Source organism: Panicum virgatum, chromosome 1N (genome assembly GCF_016808335.1).
Source record: "Panicum virgatum strain AP13 chromosome 1N, P.virgatum_v5, whole genome shotgun sequence".
Classification (NCBI taxonomy): domain Eukaryota; kingdom Viridiplantae; phylum Streptophyta; class Magnoliopsida; order Poales; family Poaceae; genus Panicum; species Panicum virgatum.
This window is the reverse complement of record NC_053145.1, coordinates 66,763,480-66,771,910: the sequence shown is the minus strand read 5'-3', so window position 1 is coordinate 66,771,910 and position 8,431 is coordinate 66,763,480. Positions and strand designations below refer to the sequence as shown.

The window sequence follows — 8,431 nt, the reverse complement described above, 5'->3', positions numbered from 1 at the left end:
GCAACATCCCAGTCCGTCCGATCCTAAATCTACGGTACGTACGACTCTCCCCCTGTTTGCCAAAGGAGCACAAGCCCAACTGAAGAATTCAGGCAGGCAGCAAACTGAATCACATTCACAGACCGGCAGCTCCAATGTATGTGCTAAGGTGGTGCTAGGGATGAGAGAGAAAAAAAATTTCTGGTGCTATACATTAGAGCACAAGTGCTAAGCTAGTACCTTCAAGCACCTGTGTCCTATCTTGGCACCTGGTGCTAAGAGGAGAGAGAACCGAAAAGAGGGAGAGGATGGGAACTGGAAAGCTGCCACTCGTGGACCCTAGCTTAACATATGAGAGATGCAATGAGATACTATACATTGGGATGAATTTTGTTAAGCTAGTAGGGATGACATGGCATGATCTTAGCACCCCTCATATGCTATACACTGCGGATGCCCTTACTAAACACAAGCTAATGACGAATTGTTTGCCATGCTACAAGGGCAAAAACACATTACATGCATGTATCATAAACATCATTTACATTGGGCAAACCATTTCCACCATTATCAGAGACAGCAACATCCCCAATCTCTTGACATGAAACAGGTGTTATTCCCCGTGCAGCCAATAGGGCAACGTCGCTGGCTTCTTCTCAACCGTTGGATCACGTAACTGGCTTGCCATCAGGCGTTGGATCAGTGCTGAGGTGCCCGTGCAATGTAAACCGGCCATCTGTGCTAGGGCTCTACGCCTCTACATCTCTCCAGAAACCTCTGGCAAACGCACAAACAGAGAAGCGGACATGTTCTAACAAGACTCTCCGGCAAACCCTCAAACATAGAAGCAAGGACGTTCCAGGCCAACGAAAAGGATTCATCAAGAACAACGCAAAGAAAGAAAGCCAAACAAATCTAACAAGACTCCAGCAAACCCTCAAACATAGAAGCAGGGACGTTCCAGGCCAACGAAAAGGAATCATCAGGAACAACGCAAAGGAAGAAAGCCAATTAAATCATCAGGTATGTGCACTCTTTCTTGCCATGAATTCCCTTCTCCATGAATATATGTTTCTTGCCATGACTCCCTTGATTTCCGCCGCTCCCCGTCTCGAGAGCGTTTTTCTTCCGTCCCCGTCCCCGCCATGACTACAGATTGCAAAGCAAGTATCAGTAAAAGCCAGCGGAACTATGGTCAAATGATAAAATATTGCAAGATCCTTACGGAGGAAAAGATAGAGCAAATGCTAGATTAATCGAGGCACAATCGCACAAGAGCAAATGGTCAAATACAAGATGCTAGCTGATTTTTGGATGAGCACAATATAAAATTGGATCTGCACTCTCAATCCCCAATGCACAATCCATGTGCCTGCGCAACCACACGCGCGCTCACGCCAATGAAGTCGCCCGCGCGGCTGCAGCTGCTTGGCTTTCTGCTTGCTCACCCACAGCACCACTCGCCAATGCGGAGAAACAACACAGGCCCCGTTTAGTTTTAAAACAATTCACACGGTGTCTGTCACATCGAATCTTCGGACACATGTATGAAATATTAAATGCAGTTGAAAAAATAATTAATTACACAATCTAACTGATTACCACAAGACAAATCTTTTAAGCCTAATTAATTCATAATTGGATATTATTTGTCAAATAACAACGAAATGAGTACCAAAACCCAAATTTTTTCACAACTAAACACACCCACAATGGCGCTTCGACGGTACCATCTGCATCTCTAGCGCTCGTGCGCGTCAGCCAGCCAGCGTCCTCCTATGGCACGACGCGGTCGCCTCCTGCGCCTGGTGTGAGCGCGGGGCGTTGCCGCGTGATGACGTCAGGTCGCCTCCTAACGAGAGCGCCAGAGTAGCGTTGTGGTTATGGCGACGGTAGCCTGAAGGACAGGAGCTAAGGGGAGTGGAAAAGGGTTGAAGGTAGTAATGGGCTATGATGGACCTTTTGGCCCAAATATATTTTGACCTTTCGGGGGGACTCGTGTCTTTTTTATTTCTATATTTTTCAAAAAAAAATTACAGAAATATATTTTTCATTTAACATTTTACAGTTCTATACCCTACCGCCCGGTAGGGGGCGGCAGGGGGCGGTAGAGACCTCTATGTAAATAAATATAAATTTTATTTGCGCAGAAGTCCTTGGCGGGGGCCTGCCGCTCCGCTGCCGGGCGACAGGCCCCCTGCCGCCAAGTGGTGGGGCGGCAGGGGGTCTGTCGCCCGGCAGGGGGGCGGCAGGCTCCCGCCAAGGATATAACCTTGCGTCCTCATTTTCTGCCCACGAGATCCAGAGAGGGGAGAGGGAGAGAGGTGAGGTGAGGGAGGTAATTCCACCGGCGAAGCTCTGCCGGATTTTAGATTCGAACCGCAGGTAACCAATATGATCTTAACAGTTAGCCAGGCCTCATCATCCAGTAGGAGACGTTCTACAGATTCATTAGTGGGACATGCTAAGCCATTTTCACAGTGGATTGATGGTGCGCCTAAAGAGAAGTGGTCACTTCTGTATGACACAGATGAGAGACGTTATGGGATCGAGACGACCAACCATGCTGAGTGTTACAATATGGTAATGCGTCGTGTTCGTGGATTTTCTCTTGTTGGCATTGTTGAGTTCATCATGTATAGATGTATAAGGTATTTTAGGGAGCGATACGCATCAGCCGCTCCCTTACTTAATAATCTAGGAGTGCATTTTTGCAGAAGGGTCAATGAGTACATGGAGAAAAAAAGTTGAAAAGGCTCGATTTCACTCAGTCATATCGATGGGCACAAAGGAGCAAAGATTTGAGGTATCATGCAGGGATAAGACCGGCCAGGGTGTCCGCAGGTAAAGGGTAATTCAAGAAGTCTTGATAACCATTGACGGGAGGGTGTTCTGCCGATGTCAGAAGCCAAAGGTGCATCACTTACCATGCTCCCATGTCATCGCGGCTTGTTCTGTATCTGGGTTAGATGCTGCGTCATATGTTTTTCAATATTTCACAAAAGAAGCCACAGTACAGACTTGGTGTCATGAGATATACGGCATCGGTATTCTAGGCCCATTCACTCAAAAAAATCTCCATCCAATTCTCATCCCTGATGCAGCTACGAAGCGGGGCATAGGCCGACGGCAGACACGTCGTATCCGGAACGGAATGGACGAGTCCGAGGCTGGAAAGAAGAAAAAACGTTGCAACTTGTGTGGAGCGGACGGTCACACTTACAAGAAGTGCCCACAGCTTTCAGTACCCAATGCTGCTGCCGAGGCTGGACCTTCCGGGAATCCGACGGATGGATTGGCTCCACCTACAAGAATTCGCCGCATCTAGTTGTGCATTTATTTGTGTGTACGAAATTAAGTATATTGTGTATGTACTATGCCTAAATGTATTGTTTAATTAGTTGGAAGTACGTATTTCTATAGAATTTGGTTGTAATGAACGTAACCTTCAATGTAATATCTTATGTGGTATCTTGTTTAACGTTCTATTTATATTTCGTTTATTGTATCAAATTGGTTAGCCCCAAATGCTTGGACACATGGTTTGTCGCCACCTATAGCACAAGCCACCACATAATGTGACACATAGAAGAAAGCTAAATGAGTACACATCCATGATACTGAAGAATTCCAAATTATTTCAGTACAATTTACTTCACAATCTAGACCGATGAACACCATATGTTACACATTATTTCATGAAATCATCTAGGTAGTCATGCACAGGGGGAGGAACATCATCTCTTGGAGGCCATGGTTTGGGGGGCATGAAGTCATCTAAGTCGTCATCCCAGTTAACAGAACTTGGTGCTGGAGGTGGTGCAGTTTGACTTGACGAACCTCTTGATTTTCCCTTTCTCTCTTTTATGGTTATACTTTTATGTACAGGGGGAGGAACATCAGGTCTTGTAGGCTATGGTTTTGGGGGCATGAAGTCATCTAAGTCGTCATCCCAGTTAACAGAACTTGGTGCTGGAGGTGGTGCAGTTTGACTTGACGAACCTCCGGTTCTATGTGATTGCCAAGTACTATCACCCGAAGATCTTCCACGCCTCCTTCATTTTGTTTGCGGCATGAGTCCACCGAAGATACATACCAATTTACGAAAATTTGGTATTGATTTGTTAATCAACTCTGTGTCCTCGGGATAATCCTTGCATATAATTACACAACAACTTTAAAATTTACGGAATATGGATTACAAATGACTATAGATATTAGATCCGAATGATAGTTACCTTAATGTGCATTTCATACACCTCTGACCGCATCCATATCGTAGAAGTACTTTGTACGAAACCAATAACATTAGAATGATTAGCTAGTTCACATACCCTCATATACATCTTACGGCGTTCTAGCAGGTGTCCCTTTACATCTTGTGTTGTAATACCTCGAAACAATGTGAAATCTTTAAACCCTACTAATTTGGACAATACCATCTCTATCGTACCATCCGCTAATGGATCCAACTTCTTATTGATTACAAGATGTGTCATGATCTCAAAAAATTTACTAGATTTTTCTTTGGTCCATAAAAATCCAACAGAATTAGAAGCAGCCATTGCCTTATGCTGCAATAACAATAAAGTACTATCATTCTAAATTTACTATTTTATATTTCACTAGCCAAAAACTCAATCTATTCTAATTCGTAATTATTTTAGAAACAATTCTATAATACGTCAGAAATATTGGTTACCTGCGGTTCGGATCCAAAATCCGAAAGGGCTTCGCTGGTGGAATTACCCTCATTAGCCCTCCTCTCTCCCTCTCCCCTCTCTGGATCTCGTGGGCAGAAAATGAGGATGCGAGGTAAGGGGCAGAGCTTTTATATCCTTGGCAGGAGCCTGCCGCCCCCCTGCCGGGCGGCAGGCCCCCTGCCGCCCCACCACTTGGCGGCAGGGGGCCTGCCGCCCGGCAGCGGGGCGGTAGGCCCCCGCCAAGGACCTCTGTGCAAATAAAATTTATATTTATTTACATAGAGGTCCCTACCTACCCCTGCCGGGCGGTAGGGGTATAGAACTTAAAAATGTGAAATGAAAAATATATTTCTATAATTTTTTTTTGAAAAATATAGAAATAAAAAAGACACGGGGGACTCCGGCAGGGAACCCGCTTCCCCCAATGGGGAGATGGTTTAGCCCATTAAGCCTCTGCTTCTGCTACGCAGGATGGTGAAAGCCATCTGTTTACTGCTCTTTATGCTGGATGTAATACTACTCACAAAGTGACTATTGCAATTCCATAATACTATATAATATTTTACACAGTAAACAGGCATATGAACTTGTTTCCAAGACCGTGCAGACTTCGGATACATCGCAGCTCCCATGTACCTCGTATTGCTATTTAACTCGTGCTTCACAATGTTTCTGATTAGCTGTGCCCATAATTTATTAATAATGACCCAACAATGCATCGCATTAACCAAAATATATGATCTTAACAGTTAGCATTGCTATACGCTGGCAAAAAATACGGGCACGCGCGGCAATGCCTCGCGCAGTTTCTAGTATAAGGTGAGACGATGCCGCACTTACAATCATCAGGTACAGCTAGCCCAGCATAACTGGGGGTACAACCACGCCACATTGAATAGCGCAACATCAGACAGACAGAAGAGGACACCGCCATTGGATACAGCAACAGCAACAACGACAATGGTTATGAGAACAAATTCATCAATCATCTCAGTTCTTCCCTCCATATCTACCACTTCCGGCAGCTCTAAGCAGTGCTCTACAGGGTCTACGTGATCATCATAACTAGGAACAAGAGAAATAAACTCAAAATGGGACAGCAAACTTATTATACTGCCAATAACAGGCAGGATACATGTTACGCAACATGTCTTGTCTCCAAAACATGTCCAGTCCATGTTGCATCCCTTCAAGCCGTCATTGCCGCGTATGTACAGCACCGACAACCAGTACTGACTTCTCTTCTCCATGTTCCATCAGTCCTCACTGCCAGGCCTCGAACCTAATCTCACCATTGTCCTCACCCATCTTCTTGTCTAACGCAGAATCAACCATCTCCATATCGTGTTCGCCTGTCTTCTACGAATAAGTCATCTCTATCTCTTGTTCATCCAAAGCACCCTGCTTCTCTGCATCGTGCTTGCTGGTCTTCTCCGAACCACCCAAAGCACCCTGCTCCTCTGCCTCGGTTTCACCAGCCTTCTCTGAACCCAGAGCGACCTGCTCCTCCACATCATGCTTGCCAGTCTCTTCCGAACCTACAGCATCCTGCTGACCAGTCTTCACTGAAACCACAGCTGCCTGCATCGCTGCAGTTTGCCCTTCGCTCTTCTCAGACCCCAGATGAACCCCCTCTGCATCACCCTCACTGCTATTCTCTGACACCCCATGGACCCTATCTGCGTCATTCCCAGGAGGAGCTTCTTCCACTGCATTCTCGCCACCCGCAATGCCATCGCATTGTGAAAACCGCGCCTCAAGCGCCTCCAGGCGGCGCCTCATGTCACCTACCTCCTGCTCCATCAAGAAGTGGCTTCTCCTTCAGCGTCAAGTTCTCCTCCTCGAGGCGAGACACATGGGCATCCTGGTCATAGTCGTCGTCGTCCTCAAACACATAGCCCCCAGCATCCTCCCCTCTCCCAGGGTAGACCATCTCAAAGCGGCTGAGGTCATGGTCGAGGCGGCGCTCCATCTCGACATGCTCCTCGACATCACTGCCGCTGGAGTTGCCGTCATCATCATCATCATCAGATGCGGCGGCGTTGGGGTTGTCTCGCTGGGGGGAGCTGCGGAGGCGGATGAGGCCCTTCATGGAGCCGTAGCCGTCGACACCCCACTGCGCCTGGGCCATGTCAGCGAGTCCCTCACGGGAGGGGGAGAGGCGCGGGGTGGGGAGCACGGCGGGCGTGACAGGGCACGGAGAGACGAGGGAGGCAATGCCGCCGGCACGCTTGGCCCGGATGATGAAGGAGGTGGTGTTGCGCGGCGCGGCGGCCTTGTTCTTGTTCTTGGGGAAGAAGTACTTGCGGGCGGTGTTGGGGTTGCTGTTGTTGCTGTTCTTGAACCAGCGGCGAGCCTTGGCCCGGTTCTGCACCTGGAGATCGCCGAGGGCCGGGGGCTGGTATGCAGCGGCGGGGTTCTTGCGCTTCCAGCCGCGGTTGGGCGGGGGTAGGAAGGGCTGCGCGTTGGGAGCGGCGGCGGGGTCATCGGAGGGCGGAGGCATGGCGGCGGGAGGCGGTGGCGGCGCCCCCCACATGGGGAACATCATCTGGCTGGGATCCATGGTCCTGCTGCTGGTGCGGCTGCTCTTGAGAATTTGTATTAGCAGCAGGTGGTGGATCAAAGGAGGGATCAGCGCACCGAATCCCGTGCTAGCTTTTCGTCTTTCCCCCTCTCAGAAACGGAGAACCGAGATTGATGAAATGATGATGATGTCGAGATGTAGTGGAAATTCGATCGAATCCAAGGGCGAATGGATGGATCAATTAGGGCACCCGGCTGGAGGTCGTCAGATTCGATCGATCAACTGGCCGGGGAACGCAGGCAAACCCTAACCCTAGCTCGACAAGGGGAGGGAGACGGGGAGGGTGCAGACTGCAGAGAGAGAGAGAAGGCGGGGGGCGGCGGGGTGGGCCGTGGTCGGGTCGATAAGAAATTAAGAATGGGACGACCCCTCAGATTTATTTTTAAAAAAAAGGAGAATAAAAATATTATTACAATGTATTTTCCTATCTCAATTTTTAGTTATCTTTTTTAAAAAAATTATAGATTTTGCTACATATCTATGTATGTATTATTATATATAAGTGTATAGCAAAGTGTACGGATGAAGTAGTATGTCGTTGGCTATCAAATTAGGGAATATATCAGGCGCAAGCCAACCTCTTCGTACAAACTGAGTAAATTCCAATCTAGGCCACACGGATCAATATCCAAGGAGTATGGGAGATTGGGTAATTTTATAATTAACCGCCCACACTAGGATTGTTTAATCACCCTTCTGCAAATCCCCCTCCCAATGCGTCCCCTTGGATGTTAATCCAGTGGCCCAGATTGAAGTTTGTACGATTTGCATGGAGAGGTTAGTTTGCACATGATATTCCCATCAAACTATATCTAAAACCACTAAATAATTGCTCGAGCATATTATTTGCATAAGGCGTACATGTACACCGAGATATTTTTAACATTTCTACATACATAATTTTTATTATATATCTAGCTAAAATAACTTACAATTTGAAACGGAGGAACATCGTTGATTTTAATCAAGCACACTCTCTATAGTTTTCTATATCTTTTTTCTTTCTAACATAGTGTCCGTACGTTGCTACAGGTAATATAATAGATCTACGTAGATCGTGTCGTGCATGTCAGTCCCCTCCCGTAGGGTGAGGTGGAGCTTGCTGAGTACTTCTGTACTCACCCCTGTTGATTTTTCTCCAGAGGATCCTGACTTTGTGCCAGAA

General features: G+C 47.2%; 1 pseudogene; it reads right to left on the bottom strand.

Annotated features, from left to right (window-relative positions):
* Positions 1 to 5,448: 5,448 nt before the first annotated feature.
* Positions 5,449 to 7,590, bottom strand: LOC120657736 (annotated as a pseudogene).
* Between the last annotated feature and the right edge of the window lie 841 nt (positions 7,591 to 8,431).